Genomic DNA, 22778 nt, shown 5'->3' on the forward strand with positions numbered 1-22778 from the left:
TCTTATTAGAGTGCCTAACCTAGAGTTAAAATGACTTTACAAGTGACTGCCAAGGTTGGATTTTTGCCACTATTGGACGATGTAATGGAGCCACCTGGCCATTGGGAATAAGACAGAGAACCGACGAACTTTTAAACAATTCATTAATGTAAAATAAAACAAAAGTAACAAAAAGCGAAAACATAAAATGTCCAGGTCTGGTCCTCTCTCATCTTTCACTACTGTCTCTCATCCTTTTATGATCTAAAGCTCCTCTGTGGGACTCGAGTCCTGTGCGTGAAACAGGTGCTTCTCATTATCACTCAAGCACCGGCCTTGCTTTGTTATTGCGGCTCTCTGCCCCACCCTACACGCTACAGATGCATTTTCACAACAAACAAAGGTGCTGTCTGGTGTCGGTGTGACTGATTGTGGAATCGTGGGAGTTGTCATCTTCATTACATCCTATGGGACTCCTGCAGAAACTATGTTGATGGATGAGCTAAAGTATTCCAAACCATTTGAAAATGCTGGGTTTCACACAATCGATTTGGGTTGAGACAACATGAAGAAATTAAGTTAATTCAATTTGTTTTAGCACATTTAAGTGGATGGAACATAAAACAAAAAAGTTGCCTCCCCCAAAAAAATGTTTTTTATTTTTTTATTTTAAAGTTTAAAAACATTAATTGTTTTGTTTTATTTCTCCACCACGTCTATCATGGTTAAGCTGGGATAACTGCACATTATTATCATGTAATTCATTTGAAACATGTTGTGTTTTGGTACATATATTGTTTTAGCGTTATTTAAAAGAAAAACTCAAATAAAAGTTCCTGGAAAAGGACTAAACTTTAAAGAAGTCACCAAAATATATGTATGTATATTCTAATGGTTATGGTTTTATGGATATTTTAATGAAGAAGAAAAAAAAAAAACATTAAGACTTTAAATCGTGACAAACTAAAATCAAGTAGAAATAGTAAACTATTGACCTAGTATGTCTATATTTTTAATGTTGTGTTCTGTTAATCCCATTTTTTTTATTTAGATTTTCTTATTATCTTACTCCTGGTGATTCTGGCTTTAGCAGGCTTTAGGAGACTTAGATTCTCTTTAAAAGGATTACCATGATCTTCTTATCATGTGTTGAATATTTGGAACGGAGTCAGTTACCTCCCGATGCTGCGCTGTAAGTCCTGCAACATGCCAAGAGAAGAGACACCGTTTCCGCAATTCAGATTTTATTCTGAGAGGGGTTTAATCGCTGCAGAACGGATCAAGAATAATCTCAGTGGGATGTTTTCTTTTAGGAGTGAGCTGATCAAATTAAAGAGAGAAGAAAGGAGAACATAAAAGTAAAGTTGAATATAATGGACTGAGATAAAACACAGAATGAAACCTTTTTCCCCCCTCATTTGCATTTGTGTGTGTGGCCAGTGTGTACAATGAACAGACGCATGTGATTAGAAAGGTATATAATTAGGTGTGCAATGTGCATTGTCAGCAGTTATATTGTAATTATTGTTTTAATGATGTGCGAGCTGACATTATTTACTCATTTATACCAAAAAGTCCAACATAATTTTGATTTAGAAAGTTGAACAATTAGTTGATATTGAGTATAGAGTGACTTAACATTAATTCTTTCATTTATTTTCCTTGAGCTCACTTATTTATCATGGGTCGCCACAGCGTAATGAACCACCGTGACTTAACATTTGAGACTCAAAATAATCCCAAAACCCAATAAAGTCTTTAAGATGAGTCCTGGAGGGTGTCCTGCAAAATTTAGTTCCAACCCCAATCAGACACACCTGGGGTAGCTAATCAAGCTCTTACTAGGCTTTCTAGAAACATCCTTGCAGGTGTGTTGATCCAAGTTGGAGCTAAAATCTGCAGAACACCGGCCCTCCAGGACTGAGTTTTGACACCCCTGATCTAGCTGAACTAATTGAACAGTGTTGGGAAAAGTTACTTTAGAAAGTAAAGCATTACAATATTGAGTTACTTCCAAAAAAAGTAAATAATTGGACTTATTAGTTACTTTTTATGGTAATGCTGTATATTACTTTTGAGTTATTATAATTGAGTTGAGTTTTTTATTTTAGAAAAAACAGATAACTTATGCAGCAAAATCAAATTTTAAGAGTTCTCAAGCGAGAATTTAGTTAAATTCAAATCTCCAGTTTTATAAGGATAAAGATAGCATGTATTAGGATAGCATGTCTTTCAAAAATTTCAACTCTGAGCTCCAGGTGGTCAGCGGGAGCTCTGTGAATAAATTTTTCGCCAAACAGTCCTTAGGGATGCGGGGACACGCAGTCAGATATTTCGCCAAACAGATCCGCCACTTTTGGCGCTCATAAACAATCATAAAGTCCTCCTGCTGCAGGAATGAGGAGGTCTGCTGAAGGCGCGCAGCTGTCGTGCAGTAAGGGGTTTGCGTCTTTAATAAACTACGGCAGTTTGCGTTCACTGAACAGTAAGAATTATTAATAAATCCATATGAAACAGTGAATACCCTTAAAAGTCACGTCTCGCTTTCAGTTTCGGCTCAGGCACACCTCTCACTTCTCAAATGATCCGGGAAACGCCCTATCTCAAATCCTGCCGTTGGATCTCTTGCATCTTTAAAACATGATATAATTGATCTTTGATGTATTTAACAGTCTTTTATTTTTTTTGAACCTATTATTTGTTTGCAGGTTTTTTTTTTTTTTTTTTTTTTTTTTTTTTTGGCAGATTGCAAAATTACATTTCATAATTAATTTATGACCGTAAATAATATAATATTACACTGATTCTGTGTTTTTTCTGATTGATTTTGTTTTAAAGAAGAAAAAGAAAGAAGTATGCTGCACGTGTGTGGTCCATCACCTCCACGTTAAGTAAAAAATATAAATATAGTAGGGGTGCAACGCTTCAATTTACTCATGGTTCTGTATGTTTCATGGTTTTAGTGTTCAGTACTGTACGGTTTGTGCTATGCTTAGAAAATAAATGCCTACAGAATGATTTCTATGTATATAAACATCTTTTTTTTTAGCCAATGTTTACCTTGTTGCATGCCAATCAGTAAAAGATCATTCATGTAACTTATATGCATCGTGTGCATGTCCAAAAACAGCGTATGCAGAATACAAAATACGGGTAACATCTGGACTGCTAAAAGGATTCATGGTGTGAACTTTACCCGTCCTCTGTAAGGTCACGCTTTAACAAACTCCCTCAAAAAGAGCCCAGCGGTGCAGTTTGACCAGAATCCTGCTTATTCTGCAAAGCCTACGCCATGATTCAGCCAAGAAAAATAATTGTTCTGTATTGTTGGGGCAAATCCTGAGTGAGATGTAATTAAAAACACACATGGCTGCTTCGTCTCAGGCAATGGCGAGGGCAAGCACTTGACGTGAGAGATTATACATGACTACAAATGCAAATGTGATGGGTCTTGATGACTATTGTCATGACACTTGTCCTGTGTGGGCGACCGGTCGATGCTGCTCTTGTTATAGCAAGGGAGTCTGGGTAAGCAGTGTTTTGAGTGTGTGTGTGTGGGTGATGCTCAGAGGCCTTTGAAATGGAGTTTCTTATTCCGTTCACCCCTCTACTGAACGCTGCATAATTGAATTGCCTTTTTTTGTTTGCATTCCCACCTTCCCTTCACTATTAGCTACAAGTCAGTAAGCTTCAAGCACCACAGAAGAATCTTCCACCTCAGAGGGCTTTATTAGTGTTTTGTTGTACTTTGTTAAGAGAATTAAGTCAACACGCTGCAATATGTGTGCTTAAATCTGCTCAAAATATCAAAGTTTAATATCCTCTGACTGGATGAAATTGTACTCTAGCTGAAAGGTTTAACTGTGTAGCACATTTTCTTGGAAATCTGTCCAAAATCCCAAGACTGATTGCAACTTACAAATTATTACAATGCATTATAATATTACTGTATATTCTAGCTATAGAATATAGCATTCTAGAAATAGAATGAAAATCTGAATATGCATAGGCATAGCTTTACCTCATTTTTATGTAAATCCTGTGAGTGTAAAATGCTAGTGAAATTGGTCAACTGGAACAAAACACCAACTCTGACGATCCACATGGGATCATTAGTATACATGCCTTAACCATCTGACGCCCCCCCCCAAAAAAAAAAAAAACTTTTATTGCCTTGTATTATACAGTACAATTTTTCCAGCCTTTGAAATGTTTTTGTAACCTTCTCCCAACCTGTGCCTTTCTACAACTTTATCCCAAAGGTCTTTGAAAGTGTAATGTAATGTAAAAGTAAAGATTTATTAGTATACAGGGTATGGTACAAAAATGTTTCACCAATATTAATCCGGCATGGGGACTGTAATGAAAGAGTAAACAGTTATAAATATTTGAGCACATGGCTTAATGTTTTAAAATTCATATTTAAAATCTCGTAAAGAAGCTTAGATTCTTTTTTTTTTTCGTATTAAGAAGTGCCTTCCTTTAGAAGCAAGAAAAAAAAAATCCAAAGCTGTTGCCTTTCAGTGATAGATTATAGAGGTGTAGTTTATATGCATATTTATACGTCTTTATTAAAAAGATTGGACAGTATACATTATGCAACAATACAATTTGTGATGAATGCATCTTCAAGTGCCCATCATTGTACTTTGTACAAAATGGTTGGTTGATTTTCCCTGTGCCAAAGGAGAAAAATGCAAATGCTTCTATTCACTGCTAGGGCATTATTGGATAAATTGTCATTTTTTATTTGTAACCTTTCATCATATTATACTTGTAGCTTTAGTACACAAAATTCTCATAAATTACGTTTAACTGTTCCTAAAGTATGTACGGAGTTTGGTAAAACAGGATTTTCCTCCTTTGGCTCTACATTTTGGAATGAAATGCAGAGTGTTATCATGTTAGAAACAATTCTCTAAATATTTTTTTAAAGTCTTAGTCTTATCTGTAAGAAGCATGAAATTGTTTTTTTTTTATACCTATTTTTTGTGTGTCTAACTTTGTATCTGAAACTTTTTTTGTGCTGTCATTTTGGCCAGGACCCCCTGGTAGAAGAAATGCATACAGTATCTCAATGGGAAATTCCTGGTAACATAAAATATACATAAAAAAAGATAATTTTCCATTGGCACTGTACTTACTATGTTTGTGGAAATCCTAATTTCAAAACAGAATAGGCTTGGATAAAGAGTATCAGAACGATTTTGTGAAGTAGAGATGTATGACCACACAGCTTGTTTGTGTTCACAGCTTGTCAGAATGCTAAATATGTACAGATTATAATTTTATTCTGAGCCACCCTAAAAAGGCTTAACATCTGTGTTTTTTGTGTGTTTTTTTTTTTTTTTTTTTTATCACTATAACATGTTTATTGCTAAATGTGTGTTTATTACGAGAAAACAAACACGTGTAAACTACTGAGTATACATATTTAATGAATGTTTATGCACCCTGTCATATCACTCAGCTCTTACTGGGATTTTTATTTTTTTTTTCTTGAGGGAAGAATGGCATTACACAATAAACATAGTAAGACACACATAATTAAATGTTATTAGACACCTCTTTTAATGCAGAGGTTAATATTAGTTGCCCCATTACAATTATGCTAATTCCATTTCAATTACATGCATGGCTTCAAGTAACTTGCTGATTGGGAAAACAAAGGTCACACAAACAACTCCCTACCAAAACATGTAACTCTTATTCTGTCTGCAACACACCTCAAGAGAATACTAGGTTACTCTGGTGGAATAATAAAGCCTACTCACTGCATCTAGCTAAAATAAACCTCTGTACCGCCTAATCGCTAGCAAGGCATATAATTACAGTTCGTTACTATTTACAAACCTTCCAAATATGGTCAAAAGTGAGCTTATCTTTCCTGTAATTATAAATGAGCAGATACAACTGGAGAATTCATTACTATTGTTTATTTATTTATTTATTTATTTATTTATTTATTTATTTATTTATTTTTACCTAAGCCACATACCTAATGTACTATGTAGATACCACTGAACAATATAACTTATTGAATCAAAGCACTTAAAGGCACCTTTATATTGTGGTTGTAGTCAGGCTTAGAAAGAGTTCTCACCTGTTTTATTTATTTTCTCTAGTAAACACATTAGCAATAATTGGTGCAGCCTTAAAAAATAGTGATGTTTTTAACATTTCATACATTTTCAAAAAGCATATTTTTGGATTTTAGACAGTATTTATGATAAAAAAAACACCCGTATAAGCAACTACAAATTGTGAGGTATTGAATTTCTGGTGTAAGCTGTAGTGTCCAAGTGCACATATACTGTTTTTAATGCTGATGTGGGTTAAATTAAACACTTAAACGCTCATTTCAGTAAGGCAATAGAAAAATAGTTTGTTGACATTTTATATTATTATTATTATTATTATTATTATTCCAGGGTGTTAAAACATTAAAATACACACTTTTATTAGTAAATTCCAATTTCATGTGAAAAAAATGTTAACTTTTACTCATGTCAGTTTAAAAAATAATTATAATTTATGCCAAATATGACCTGGCAGTGCTGATAGAGTATTTTATTTTATTTGCACTTTTAGTGTAAAATTATTTATTCTTCTTAAGTATATATACAGTATTCATACATTGGGCTGGTGGGACTTGTATATACAACAGAAGAGAGTGTAATTTGACACTCCTGGAGTTATATGTACACTGGAAAATTTGCACTGCAGATCTTAAAATGATTAATGTAGTGATAATTTTTACACTCTGTGTAAATAATTTATACACCTATGCAGTGTAAAATATAATACTTGTCACCCGGCCACTTGGCTGGTGTGACTCATATATACGCATCAGTAAAGTGTTAAATTCAACACCCGTGATCTACACTGGCAAATTTGCTGTGTATGGATTACACAGCCATGTATTTATAATGCAATAAATAAGTTGTAAATATTAAAATACAACCTAAAATCTCCAAATCAATCCAAACTGACAAATAAATCATTAAACAGATAATTAATTCCATGTTGGGGTTTTTAGTTAACAGACTTTGGTTACACAAGCTGATCTGAACATAACTTAGTTCACTTGTAGATTGAGTTTTTTTTTTTTTTTTTTTTTTTTTGCATTTTGTGATATTACATATCACATCTTTAATTAAATTTTTTTATTGTCTTTAAAAAGATCCTGTCATCTTGCGTTCAGTCACATATATTTTTATGACAAAGTTAACACTTCTAGAGGTGCTAACTAATTCTAGTTCTGCATAGAGATATCCTGAGATATTGTCATTTTTTCCACGATTTCTTTATTGTGTGTTTGGATTAAGCTGCACCTGCACCGCTGTGTCTCATTACTTTATTGTGAAGAAAGAGAATGGATGTGTGACAATAAAAATAGAGCAGAAAATTTCAGAGCACTTTTCAGGCATCACCTCCTCATGAATGTGCTCACATCCCCGGCTGGCAGAGCACAGTAACTCAATGTAAATCACTACATGCTGGCTTCTTCTCCCTCAAGGCAGTGTCATTATTTGTTAAAACTCTCGAGAATGGCGTGTGTGCTCCATTTACTTTGCACTGGACACATTGGACAAGAAACACTGTTTTCATTTGAGGTATAGCCCACCTGTGTTTTTTGACATTTATATACATTTGATATGATTTTTGATTCATTTTTCTATATATAAACTACCCATTATCAAAATCGGTGCCAATAGAGACGCACACACATATATACAACCTCTGCCAATTATTTGAATACAAGTCTATCATTGCATTACTTAATTAAAAATACTTGGGTATTTTTAATACTAAAATTAACAAAAAAAGTTTTTTTATTTAATTATTTAAATGTATTATATAAATATTTATTATTTTAGTGTTTATATATATATATATATATATATATATATATATATATATATATATATATATATATATATATATATATATAATATCAAATAATAATAATAATAATAATAATAATAATTAATTAATTATAATAATAATAATAATAACAATAGGGCGACGCAGTGGCGCAGTAGATAGTGCTGTCGCTTCACAGCTAGAAGGTCCCTGGCTCGCCTGGGTCAGTTGATCTTCCTGTGTGGAGTTTGCATGTTCTCCCTGCGTTCACATGGGTTTCTTCCATGTGCTCTGGTTTTCCCCACAGTACAAAGACATGTTGTACAGGTGAATTGGGTAAGCTAGAATTGTCTGTAGTGTATGAATGTGAATGAGTGTGTGGGGATGTTTTTCAGAGATGGGTTGCGGCTGGAAGGGCATCCGCTGCGTAAAAACATGCTGGATAAGTTCATCAAATCAAAATTAAATCACTTTTTATCATCACATCAGCAGCAGCACGTGTGCTATGATGAGTGAAAAGCTTAGGTGCTGGCTTCAGACAATACAAAATACAGATACAAATACAACGACAATCTAAAATTGACAGTGATTTGTACAAGGTGTCAAGGTGTCCACATGAGCGACCCCTGATTAATAAAGGAACTAAGCCAAAAAGAAAATGAATAAATGAATATTAATAATAATAATTAGTGTTAATATTAATGTTGTTGTTGTTAGTAGTAGTAGTAGTAGTAGTTGTTGTTGTTGTTGTAATATTTGCTTTTTTTATTTCATTATTTAAATTTGTATTAATAATTTATTAACAAATTTTTATTTTTTAAATATATATTATTCTCTTTATTAATGATTTATTAATAAATACTTAAAATAAAATAAAATAAAGCTGATAATAATAATAATAATAATAATAATTATTATTATTATTATTATTATTATTATTATTATTATTCATTCATTTATTCATTTTCTTGTTGGCTTAGTCCCTTTATTAATCCAGGGTCGCCACAGCGGAATGAACCACCAACTTATCCAGCAGGTTTTTATGCAGCGGATGCCCTTCCATCTTTACCATTTCTGGGAAATTATTATTATTATTATTATTGTTATTATTATTATTATTATTATTATTATTATTATTATTGTTGTCTTTACTACTTTTATTAGTCACACTTTATTTTGAGGGTCCGTTTCTTGAATTTAAGTTACATGCAGCTACATGCCAAATAATTCTCATTAGAATATTATTAGACTGTTAGGTTGGTGTTAGGGTTGAGCTTAGGGTTAGTGTAAGTTGACATGTACTTGCAAAATTTCTTATAGTCAGTTAAATATCTGTTGAATGTCTGTATCAACAGATAATAAACATACAGTCTACTAATACTCAAATGGACCATCAAAATAAAGTGTTAACTTATTATTATTGTTGTTTCTGTTGTTGTTGTTAGTAGTTGTAGTAGTAATATTTGTTTTGTTTTATTATAATTTAAATATTTATTAATAATTATTAACAAATAGTAATAATAATTACTATTGTTATTATCATTAATATTATTTCTTTTAAATGTGTTATTATTATTATTATTATTATTATTATTATTATTATTATTATTATTATTATTATGTGTATACCATTTGGATTTTGTGCATTTTTTAATGTTTTAGAAAAAAAGTCTTTTGCTAACCAAGACTCTGTTTACTTGATTAAGCAGAAATAAAATGTAAATGTATAATGTAATTAAAAATGTATTATATACCTGTTATGAAAAATGAAATGAAATGCATTTTCAGCAATTCTTAGAATTCTAAAAGATGACATCCTTTAGAAATCATACTAATGTCATTTACTTGATGTTTTTTTTTTTTTTTTTTAACATCAGCCTTTTTAACTGCAGTACATTTTGTACTGGATTATTTTGATCAAGCATTATTATTTTTTTCATGTAAACAGCTTTTATATGAAATTGAAATATTTTGTAACTCTGAAAATGTCTTTGCTGAAGTTTTTTTTTATTAATTTAATGCAGCCTTGCTGAATAAAGCGATTAAATAAAGGTTTGGAGGACAAAAATCAAACCTTTGAGGCCGTGATGTGAAATAAAATAGAAATATTTAAGATCCTACACTATATGTCACAAACCAGATGTAAATAAATTGACCTGTGTGAGCTCAGAAAGTCACGATCTTCCAATGAAGCACACCATTCCCTTTGAAAAATTTGGAAAACATCTTGTAAACACAAACTGTGAAGTCTAGCTTCAGTGTGGGGTTCTTGAGTGCTGCTTTCACTGGAGCGAAAGTAAGGTATAAATACAAATGAATAAGCAGTCAGAGCAGTATCTATAGCAAACTCTAAATATTTTGTAACAGTACCCAATACAATGCATTGGAAGTCATTTTTAATTGCAGTTCTGTTCATTCTGTCACATCTGACAGGTGTTGCAAGGAGTGAAATAAATGTAAGGATCCAATTGCAGTCTTTCGGGTTTATTGATAACTTGAATTAAAGCATAAACAAAAGACGACAGGGAGAATACTCAAACAACCAAGTAACATAAATGACAGACAACAGATGGCTTAACAAAGGGTCATATACAGTATTTAGTGCAAAAAATATAATGAGGTGGTGGTGACTAAGTGCAGTAATTGACAAGTAAAAACCCAAATGAAAAAAAATTATGGAACCGAACAAAACACAAACCAAACTGTGACTGTAAACCTTCATAGAATTGTTTATTTAAAAAATAAACCAAATGCTAAACAAATGTACTGATTTCTAATAATAATCAGAAGTGTCTATGTATTTAGCAAACTTAAAAAGTGACTGTTTGTCAAATATACACTCACCGGCCAGTTTATTAGGTACACCTTACCAGTATCGGGTTGGACCACTTTTGCCTACAGAACTGCCTTAATCCTTTGTGGCATAGATTTAACAAGGTATTAGAAATATTCCTCAGATATTTTGGTCCATATTGACATGATAGCCTATTGACATTGCTGCAGATTTGTCAGATGCAAATCCGTGATGTGAATCTCCCATTCCACCTCATTCCAAAGGTGCTCAATTGGATTGAGATCTGGTGATTGTGGTGAGTGAGTGTGTCTGCGATAATTCGCACTTTGACATATCGTGTGATTTTGCTGGAAATAGCCATTAGAAGATGGGTACGCTGTGGTCATAAAGGGATGGACATGATCAGCAACAATACTCAGGTAGGCTGTGGTGTTGACACGATGCTCAATTGGTATTAATATCTCCCACACCATTACATCACCACCAGCAGCCTGAATCATTTATTCAAGGCAGGATGGATCCATGCTTTCATGTTGTTGACACAAAATTCTGACCCTAGCATCTGAATGTCACGGCAGAAATTGAAACTCATCAGACCTGTGTGAATTTTAGCCTCAGTTTCCCTTTCTCAGCTGGTCTTCTGCTGCTGTAGCCCATCCGCCTCAAGGTTCGACGTGTTGTGTGTTCAGAGATGCTCTACTGCATATCTCAGTTGTAACAAGTGGTTATTCGAAATGCTGTTGCCTTTCTATCAGCTGGAACTAGTCTGGCCATTCTCCTCTGACCTCTGGCATCAACGAGGCGTTTGTGCCTACAGAACTGCATGAAAATTCCAGTAGATCAGCAGTTTCTGAAATACTTAGACCAGCTTGTCTGACACCAACAACACATTCAGTTTGAACTGCATCAGATTGTTTTGACCATGTCTACATGCCTAAATGCATTGAGTTGCTGCCATGTGATTGGCTGATTAGAAATTTGCATTTACAAGCAGTTGGACAGGTATACCTATAATAATAATAAAAATTATAAGAATAATATGTTCCTTAAAGCTACGTTTTTTTGCCTAATATAATGTATAAAATGCTTATAATATTCCCTTTGTTATAGTTAATTTGGTCACACTTTGAAATAATAACTATAACAATAACTAACGCAAAGATGAATAAATATTGTAATGTAATAAACTAAAACAACCTTGTAGACCCAATCGAGTTATTTTCAAATAACCTGCAAACAAATTTGCAAAATCTTTTTTTTTTTTTTAAGTGCACTATTATCTGTTTTTTACATTATGTACATATTTAGTACAGTACCATTTTTAACCATAAATGAACCTTCCCAGAAATATTTATTTATTTATTGTTATTTTTTTATTTTTTTATAACAGACAACATGTTCCCTTATAGTTAGTTTTAGGTTTGACTTTTCCATTCTAAAAAAAAAAAAGAAAACATTACAATAAAATTCCATAAAATTTTTTTTTTGTGGATTTAAACATACTTTCCTAACTATATAATGTTTTGCAGAATTGAAAACTGAAACAAGTGTAATAAAACGTTACATGAGATGTAAAATTAAGTCAAAATGTTTAATAAAAACCAGATAATGTAAATCAAGATATTATGAAAACCAAAATATTAATAAATATTAATAAATACAATTTAAAAAATCTAGTTGCATAAATAAAAATATATTTAAAAAAATAATTATAGTTGTACTAGACTACCTTTCCTGGCTAATCAAAAGTAAATCATACGTACAATATTTATGGAACCAAAAACTACCTGCTGGGAACCTAAAAAGAAAATAAAAAGTTAGCAGTTCATTGTGTATTTTGCAGATCTTATGGCCAGTCATCTCAGGTTTGCTCCAGGTGTGACAGAGAGTTTCAGGAGTACATAAAGCTGGCATTTGTCACTCTCAGCTTGGAGTCTTTCCCCTGATTCAGTCTACCTGTGATGAAAGCACTCCATTACACTCGGCGGCTGGAAGAAGCCATGTTAACCTTTAACAGCGTTGACAGCTCAGCTTTATCAATACAGCACCTCTTCTGTTTTCACGCCATCCTCATTTTTACCTTCATGTAGTGTTTGCTGTTTGCTTTCACATATTCCAGTTTAATGAGCACGTGTGTGACAGTGTAACTTGTATTTCTCACAAGTGTAGCATTACCATTTAATTTTGACTTTGCAGAGACTTTTGGTGTGTTTCATTAGGAAAACAACGCTTAAAATCATGAACAATTAAGTATTTTAAAAATATAAAAATGTTTATTGTTTCATGTGAGGGTTGGGTTTATGGGTAGGGTTGGGCTAGTGGGATAGAATAAGCAGTTTGTTCTGTATAAAAGTCAATATGTCTATGGAAAGTCTTTGTAAAGATGTAGAAAAACCTGGGCATTTATCTGTCTGTGTGTGTGTGTGTGCACTGCTATGATCTAGAAATTAAATACTGAGTTAGTTTATGAAGACATGTCTTGTGTCTTCATGATTCAAAACACTTTAAAAAAATCACACTTAACGGGGTCTTTTCACATTTAAATTGGCCACAGCTTTTGAGGGTTAAGGTTAGGACTGGGGTGGGGCCATATAATTAAGGTTTTACCATACAAAATACATCACGCCTATGTATTCGTCAGTCTTCGTAAACCACCAATAATGGTGTTTGTGCGATATTACAATATTGAGGTAGCTTGTGAGGATATGCCTTGTGTCTTCATGATTCAAAACACTTGTCCATAGGTTTCCTTTGAGGGTTAAGGTTAGGGCTGGGGTTGGACCATATAATTAATTGATTGTTTTTTTGGGTAAAAAATACATAACACCTATGTGTTTGTCAGTCTTCGTAAACCACCAATATCAGTGTGTGGGAGTGTGTGTGCACTGGTGTGACTTAGATATGAAAATATTGAGGTAGTTTGTTAGGACATGCTTTGTATCTTCCTGATTCAAAACACTTGGTCACAGATTTCCTTTGACAGTTAAGGTTAGGGCTGGGCTTGGGCCATATAATAAGCAGTTTTTACTGTATAAAATACATTACGCCTTTGTAATCGTCAGTCTTCATAAACCACCAATGTCAATGTGTTTGTGCTCACACTGGTATGACCTAGATATCACAATATTGAGGTAGTTTGCTAGGACATGCCATGTGTATTTATGATTCAAAACACTTGGCCACAGGTTTCCTTTGAGGGTTAAGGTTAGGGCTGGGGTTTGGCCATTAATAATCAGTTTTTACTGTATAAAATACATTACGCCTTTGTAATCATTAGTCTTTGTAAATCACCAATGTCAACGTGTGTGTGTGTATGTATACTTGTTTATATTGTTCATGGGGACAATTCATTGTATAATGACATGGGTATGACTTAACCCCCAGTATCCATGTGTTTGTGCACGCACTGGTACTGTATGACCTAGATATTACAATATATTGAGTCATTTTGTGAGGACATGCCTTGTGTCTTTGAGATTCAAAACACTTGACCACACCTTTTCTTTGAGGGTTAAGGTTAGGGCTGGGGTTGGGCCACTAATAAGCATTTTTTTACCGTATAAAATACTTTACACCTATGTATTCGTCAGTCTCCGTACACCACCAATATTAATCTGTCTGTGTGTGTGTGTGTGTGTGTGTGTGTGTGTGTGTGTGTGTGTGTGTGTGTGTGTGTGTGTGTACACTTATTTATGTTGTTTATGAGGACACCACATTGTATCATGGCATGGGTATGACTTAGGTGTGCTCTCTTAAGCTAGTTTAGTGCATATATAGAATCAGAAACTACTAATACAAGTGTGTGTGTGTGTGTGTGTGTGTGTGTGTGTGTTTTGTAACATATCAGGACACAAGTCTGTAGAAAATACACTGCACAGTATTAAAATGATGGAAACCAATGTAATGTCCCTCACAAAACCAGTGTGTGCGTGTGTGCATGTGCGGTTAACAATAGAGAATTGCATTCTTGTTATTCCATATGTTTTTTTCTGAATGTCTCTCAATGCACTCATTCAGGTGCATCTTTAAAAAAAAAAAAAAAAAAAAAACGTTTAAAAAAGCAGCATGTATTGAAAAAATGTTTATTTCTGTCTTTTTTGTGGATGTTCTAACTGTATTTTCTTTCTCTTTTTTTCTATGCCTCCTCCACTCCTGATGCAACATTGCAGGTAAGTCTTTTCTTCTGTATTCTAACATGGAAAACAGGCTTTTTTGTTTGGCTGCATCACAATAATGGTCTTTCATTCAGAAAAACTCTATATACTGTAGCTGAAGCTTCACATGAAGGGAGTTTTGCTGCTATCGCTCTTGTGCAGGCAAAACTTACATTCAATGGCACCATTAAAGCATGTTGTTTTCCTGCGCTGGATTTAATAACATAAAATGCATTTAATGGAACAGGCTTGATTAAGAAACTTTTGAAGGGGTCAAAAGTCGTGCGCCTGCCATATGTCATAGGGTTTGTCATTATTTCTGAAATGTTCTAGAAAAAAAAAACACTTGAATTTATGAGGGCATTGCAAGGTTAAAGTTTGAAGGTGTGAAATGAAATGAAAATGGATGGTCATTTTAGAGAAAGGGCCAAAGACCAGCGGGAATTAGAGATTAGCAGTGCTGGCTTTGTAATGGACATCATTTTATCCTCGGTGTGATCTTGAAGGTCATCAAAACCTCACATTTATTAGTTTTATGTATTAAAAAATGACTTTTCTTCAGTCAGACATGGAGTTGAGTTTAAATGTTGTCTGTGAGCTCTGGTTTTATGTGTCTTTGAAGGTTTTTATATTATTACCTTGTCTGTGCATGTGTGTGTTGTGTGTGTGTCTGCAGTTTCTATGTTATAGTCATGAGTCTCAATTGTTTGCAAGTGTTCGTAGGTTTGTAAATAAGTTTAAACAGACTGTTCTTGCAGACTTCAGTCCATCTGACCTTCAGTTGACTAAATCCCATGCAGTTTTTTTTTTTTCTGGTTTCTTCAGAGGGTTAGGGTCAGGGCTGGAGTAGGGCCATATAATAAGCATTTTTACCATATAAAATAGATTACACCTACCTTATGTTATGTGTCAGTCTTCGTTAGCCACCAATATCAATGTGTGTTTGTCTATGTGTGTGTATAGTCATAAGATTTTGGTCCTAATTTTATGCTAGAGTTCTTAGGTTTGTAAATAAAAGTTCGGTCAGTGTATTCTTGCAGACTTCTATCCGACCTTCATTTGACTGAATCCCATGTAGTTTTTCTTACTCTTAAAATTAGACTTATTGTTTGTTGGAGCTTACATCTACAAAATAACATTGTGTAAGAGCCACGGTTAGATTTATTATAATGTATTTATAGAGCTCAACTACATCAGTTCACATAGGTCAATATGTTTAGTTGTGTGCATTTGCTTTTGATTTAAACAAAACTTGAGTCAATTATTTGCCCGACTAATTTACAAATTCAGATTCTATATTGTTATTTATTTTTTTATTTTATTTTTCATTTTATTTAATTTTTTATTTATTTATTTATGTTTTATTTAATTTTACTTAGTTTTTATTTATTTTATTTTATTTTGTTTAGTTTTTATTTCTTTATTTCATTTTATTTTTTATTTAATTTTAATTTCTTTATTTAGTTTTTTAGTTTTTGTTAGTTTTATTATTTTATTTAGTTTTATTTAGTTTTTGTTTTGTGTTTGTTTGTTTGTTTGTTTGTTTGTTTGTTTGTTTGTTTGTTTTTTATTTTAGTTTGTTTACTTTTTATTTCTTTATTTTTATTTCTCTATCTTTTATTTTTTATTTAGTTTTTTTATTTCATTTTATTTTATTGTTGAATAATTATTTTATTTTATTTTGATTTCTTTATTTTATTTGTTTTATTTTATTTTATTTTATTTTCATTCATTCGTTTATTAATTTTCTTGTCGGCTTAGTCCTTTTAGTAATCCATGGTTGCCACAGCGGAATGAACCGCTAATGTATCAAGCAAGTTTTTATGCACCGGATGCCCTTCCAGCCGCAACCCATCCCTGGAAACATCCATAAATAAATTCACACACACTCATACACTACGGACAATTTAGCCTACCTAATTCACCTGTACCGCATGTCTTTGGACTGTGGGGGAAACCGGAGCACCCGAGAAACCCACGAGAATGCAGAAAGAACATGCAAACTCCACACAGAAACGCCAACTGCACTCTCAGAAAAAAAGGTACAAAATTGTACCTTTTAGGGTACAAATGGCCCGTCACTGGGGTGGTACCCTTAAGGGTACAAATTTGTACCTCTATTTAAAGGTACAAAATTGTACCTTCTACATTTGTACCCTTTAAGGGACAATTTTGTACCCTAGACACTGAAGGTACAAAAATTTACCTTTTTATATTATATAGTATTTTCAGGGTACTGACCCAGGCATTTTGATCCTTTGGTGACTGCATGCAACAATAAATAAATAAAATATTTTGGTTCACAGATGTCCATTTTTATTTATTAATGTAGAAATATTTCATTACAACTCAAAACTGAATGTGTTAAGAAATAAAATTACACAGCAAGTATAAAGCAGACATGTAAAACAGTAAAAAGAACAATTTAGTTAACAAATAAAAACTAAATAATCTACACTTAATACAAAGACCACAAGAATACTGTATAAGATTTATAAACACATTACACAGGCTACATCAAGTACTGCACTTTATAAAGTCCAAAGTATTTGTCTTTAGTCAGAATACTCGGTCATAATAAATAATTTGTCATCAACATTTTCTCTGAATTTCAGAATGAAGGCAAAGTTTCTCTATAAATTGCTTCAACAGTGCAGAAAACCGAATACATCAGTAGCCTCTTCCTCAACATCAGTAGATTACTCCTCATCATCCTCAAGTGGAGTTGTAATTTGTTGTAACACAATATGTGTTTTTGTTTTTGATAAACATGACATGTAAAGCACTCATATCTGGAAAATGTTCTTTGATAGTCATTAGGACCACAAGTTATTTAAAAATTTGCTTTATGCATGAATGATAGCAGTGTGCTGGATTAACTTGATGATTGTGATTATCCCAAGAGCATCTAGAGAAACAAAAAAACAAGGTTGATCACTTTGGTAGATCAAGGCTTGTCACCGTCCACAGTTCATTCAAAACATTCCACTGCAGAAACATCAAGGTGTTCTTCTATTAAGATGGATATGTCAAAAATGTATATTCGTCCACATCATCAGCTCGGCCAATCACAATCCCATCAACTCTGAAGACTGCCGTGACTCGTCTTGTTAACACAGTTGTCCAGTCGGTGGCCTCCTTCTGTACTTGAACTGTTGGATGTGGTGAAGATGGTTCACTGTAAATGACAAAGCAATAATTACATTAATATCAGTCACTCTATCACTGATGAAGAGAAAATCAACATGCATAGAAAGAAAAATAATTAATATTCACTGATTAAAAAAAATATATATCACAGATTAAGACTAATATAAATTTCATTCATTCATTCAATAGTCCCTTTATTAATCTGGGGTTGCCACAGTGGAATGAACCACCAACTTATCCAGCATATGTTTTATGCAGCAGATGCCCTTCTAGCTGCAACCCAGTATTACGAAACATCCAGACACACTTATTCACACACACATTTATACACTACAGACAAATAAGCTTACCAAATTCAGCTATAGCGCATGTCTTTATACTTGTGGGGAAACCGGAGCACTTGGAGGAAACTTTCACGAACACTGGAAGAATATGCAAACTCCCCACACAAATGCCAACTGACCCAGCCGAGGCTCGAACCAGCGACCTTCTTGCTGTAAGGTGACAGCCCTACCCACTGCGTCATCCTAATATAAAGAATATCAAGCATTATAAAATGCATTTATCACAGCATATACTAAACAGAAAACAACATACGCACCGGAGCACAAAGAAATGTTGAAGTGTCTCGCTTAACAAGGCTGGCAACATGAGAAGTGCTGCTGTAAAATCAATTCCTGGAACATAAGATGTGGCATACAAACAAATATGAATGAATCCATACAAAGCTAGAATTTAATAATATTAATAAAGTGGAGAAAGTTTAGAAAGAGTACCTTAGAGTCAGGTCCATAGCATTCTTCAGTTGATCTCTCATCTTTCGATGAAAACTAAGAAAATAATTTTAAACATGTGGGTATACATTTATTTTTGTTTGTAAGTAAAAACCTACAAATTTAAAATAGTATGTAAGCCATTAAAACCATGGTATAGATAATGAGACATACTTACATCTTGTAACTGAGCCATGCTTTCTTATGACATGCCTTCATTGGTCTGATGCTGTTAGGCTGCATTCTGTTGTTCAATCTTGTCCTGAAAGACAATTGGAAACTTCAAAAACTTCTGGAAAGCAATAAGATAAAGCAATAACTATTTACTTATTTTGAGATAATAATAAAATAGGTAAAATAGCTCAAGGTATCAGTTTCAGAACAGATGAGACAAATTATTACATTAAAGAACAAAGTATGACTTAAAACGTCGATTTATACAACGTGGTATGTTAATAATTCTACATTAACATAAGTATAACGTTAAACGATAGTAAAGCACCAACAATTCTGGACATGAGAGTTTGTGGACACTCCTCAACATTAATGTAACTTAGACACTGAAACGAAGATTTGTATGCCACGTTTGTAACTAGCCACGTTTACATAATCAGTCGCTTTGTAGGTGACAAAATTGTGATTTTTCTTCACAAAATGGCGGTGTTAACTTATATAACCGTCTAAAATTACATTTCAGCGGTCAACCGTGGCTAGAAAAATGGCCTCAAAATATAAAACATTATCGATAATTACAAATTTCCAGTATTAATAACAAAAGGTTTTATATCAAGGTATTTGAAGACTTTAGTCGCGCGAGCTCCGGGCCACACCGCACATTACTCACGGCCCGAATCCGGTGCACGGATACGGCAGCGTCGGCTCGCTTCTGCCACCGCAACTGGCCCGAGTGTATTTTGCTATTTGGGTTGCGATTATATTCCGCCGTGGCAACACTTATTAATAAAGCAGTAACGTAACGTAAGATATAAGGCGCGAATACGTAACGTAGGCGATAAAGGGAACTTTTACACCGAGAAAACTAACAGCATATAGTACTCACCGTCTATAACGTTATGTCCCTCGGTGACTTCGATATCACATTGTATTAACTTCTTTAATAAGCAGCAGACATCTTAGCAAACTCCATCCTGCAGGCCAGCCCGGAGCACTTAAAGCGGGGGAAAGCCGAGACCCGAGAGTCAGACAAAATCAACAGAACACGGCTTCACATGTAAAAATGAGACAGAAAATATATCTTTAATACATTCTTACCTGAAAAGTGTGGACTCCAAAATAGACTTTTCTTTGAAGAGCGTGCGAAGTTCTGTGTAAACAGCCAGCATACTCAACGGACCGCCACAGTAACAAAAACTACTATAACGTTTCAACAAGCCAAATTCTACAAATGCCAAATTGGTCCTTTACGGTACAATTTTGTATCCAAATGTGTTATAAAAGGTACAAAAATGAACCTTTCAAACCTAAATCTGGACATTTGTACCTTTATAGCCCATTTGGGTACAAAATTGTACCCTAAGGACCAATATGGCACCTTTAAAGGTACAATTATATATTTTGTTCCCTCTAGGAACAAAATTGTACCCTTATTGTACCTTTTTTTCTGAGAGTGTGAGCCGAGGCTCGAACCAGCGACCTTCTTGCTGTGAGGCGACAGCACTACCTACTGCACCACTGCTTCGCCTTTATTTTATTTTATTTTATTTTATTTTATTTTATTTTAGTTTAGTTTAGTTTAGTTTATTTTAGTTATTACAGATTACATTACACTCACTAATACAAGTCATGTTCACCAGAACAAGTAAACATAGCAATAGCTGGCTGCTCCAATGATTTTCCATATCTCAATAATGTTATCTATGAAATATACAAGAAACATTATCATTATATATCACTTTTTTATATATTAAAACTTTGCATATAACACATTTCACCAAAAAAAAAAAAAAAAAAGTCTGAGACCCTGAAAATGTCTTTAAATAATACTGATATTCGTAGAGTGAAAGAAAAACTTTATGAATTTCAACAGGTTATAATTATTTACCAACTACTAATAAAAATTACTAATAAAATAAATAAATATAAACAGACAGATAAAAAGAAAAAAAGATTTCCACAAGTGTGGCTTAATGAGTTTCTGTTTTTACTGTCTTGTCTATTGGAAATCATAAACCTGTTGGCCACAGGTTTATAGAAGTGTGTGATGATGTGATTTACTGTATTTATAGCCACACAAGTTATAGTGGATCACAAACAAACTGTCACAGCTCTTCATCACTGTTTATTAAATCTCCCAGAGCCTGCAGCATTAGTTTTAGTTTCAGATTAAATCTCTAATGGTCCAGTAAGGGCAACACCAGCTTAAACTGGACATGGGTTAAAAGTTTAAAGGGACAATCTGTCAGATGGATTTTTTTCTTAATGATGTTGCTTCATTGCAGCCATTGTTTTATTAATCATTCAGTTTGCTTTGTTGTCTAGATAAACAAAATACCTGAGCATCTTACTGTTACTGTATGCAGCATGCTTTTGGTAATTCATAACGTATAGCAGCCGTCTCATGATTAATGCATGTATTTCATGTTCTTGAAAAGAGGTAAGATAAAATATTTATGTTAGGATGGCTGGAATTTTGTTTATTATATTTATAAATATAAATAAAAATGAATAATTTTAGAAAATTTTATATTAATAGATGTATGTTTTTAAATTTGTATTTATATTATACTTTAGATAATATTTCAGATGTACAGTTAAAGTCAGAATTATTAGCCCCCTTTTGATTTTTTTTTCTTTTTAAATATTTCCCAAATTATATTTGACAGAGCAATGAAATTTTCACAGTATGTCTGATAATATTTTTTTTCTTCTAGAAAAAGTCTTATTCGTTTTATTTCGGCTAAAATAAAACCAGTTTTGAATTTTTTTTAAATTAGTTTTGGGACAACATTATTAGCCCCTCAAGCTTTTTTTTTTTTTTTCGATAGTCTACAGAACAAACCATCGTTATAGAATATCTCGCCTAATTACCCTAACCTGCCTAGTTCACCTTACTAACCTAGTTAAGCCTTTAAATGTCACTTCAAGCTGTATAGAAGTGTCTTGAAAAATATCAAGTAAAATATTATTTACTGTCATCATGGCAAAGATAAAATAAATCAGTTATTAGAAATAGGTTTTTAAAACTATTATGCTTAAAAAACGTGCTGAAACAATCTGCCCTTCATTAAACAGAAATTGGGGAAAAAAATAAACAGGGGCGCTTATAATTCTGACTTTAACTGTATGGTTTTATGTTGTTTATTTATTTATTTATTTATTTATTTATTTATTTATTTATTTATTTATTTATTTATTTATTTTCTGTAATAATTTAAGATAACACCTTTTTTAAAGAGACCAATAGATTTACTGAACTTTTTTAGGTATAGGTTTTATTTATTTTTATTTATTTTATTTATTTTTATATTATTTATTTAATTCATTAATTCAATTTATTTATTTCAGAATAAGAAAACATGTATGTTAGCTTACATCATATTGTAAACATCAAACTCAAAATGTAACATAAGCCCTAACTAATAACTTCTCATAGAAGACATAATACATGCGGATCCAAATAATGTTGTAAAATGTGCACCATACAAACAGAAAACAATTTTCTATCTTGTATTAATGGCTCTATTTACTTTCTTCGCCTTTCCCAGAGGAGAGCGATAATTCTTTTCTCGTGTTTTCTTTTCCTCTCACATGCGGCGTAGTCATAATATCTGTCTCAAGCTGAAAAGAGATTTGAGAATTACTATATAATTGCTGAGAGATAGTGTCTATTGAGTGTTTGCGGGAATATCCTGAGGGAAATGCCTTATAATGCACAAAAACTGGAGTTGTGGAGTTTATTAGAAATGTGATTATTGCTTGGGTAACATAATAAGAAACATATTAATGCAAATACTGTTCTGTGTAGTTTTGTGAATAGCTTTCCATATTCTGCAAACATGTTATATCTATTTTCAAAATGCAAAGCAATACATGTTCATTAAG

At 33.0% G+C, this 22778-nt stretch overlaps 1 protein-coding gene and 1 long non-coding RNA gene across 13 annotated transcripts in view; one reads left to right on the forward strand and one right to left on the reverse strand.

Moving 5' to 3' along the window:
- tmem132e (transmembrane protein 132E) overlaps positions 1-22778 on the forward strand; it is a 1079249-nt gene that overhangs the window by 774240 nt on the left and 282231 nt on the right. The gene's annotated exons all lie outside the window — the stretch shown is intronic.
- LOC137495648 (uncharacterized) lies at positions 17087-20063 on the reverse strand. Its single transcript, XR_015492086.1, has 7 exons — positions 19989-20063; positions 19777-19884; positions 18895-18978; positions 18720-18773; positions 18545-18620; positions 18294-18470; positions 17087-17971 (listed from the first exon to the last, which is right to left on the reverse strand). It is a non-coding gene; the product is annotated as an uncharacterized LOC137495648 (long non-coding RNA).

The sequence above is a fragment of the Danio rerio genome, chromosome 5, assembly GCF_052040795.2.
Source record: "Danio rerio strain M-AB ecotype USA chromosome 5, GRCz13ab, whole genome shotgun sequence".
NCBI classification, from domain to species: domain Eukaryota; kingdom Metazoa; phylum Chordata; class Actinopteri; order Cypriniformes; family Danionidae; genus Danio; species Danio rerio.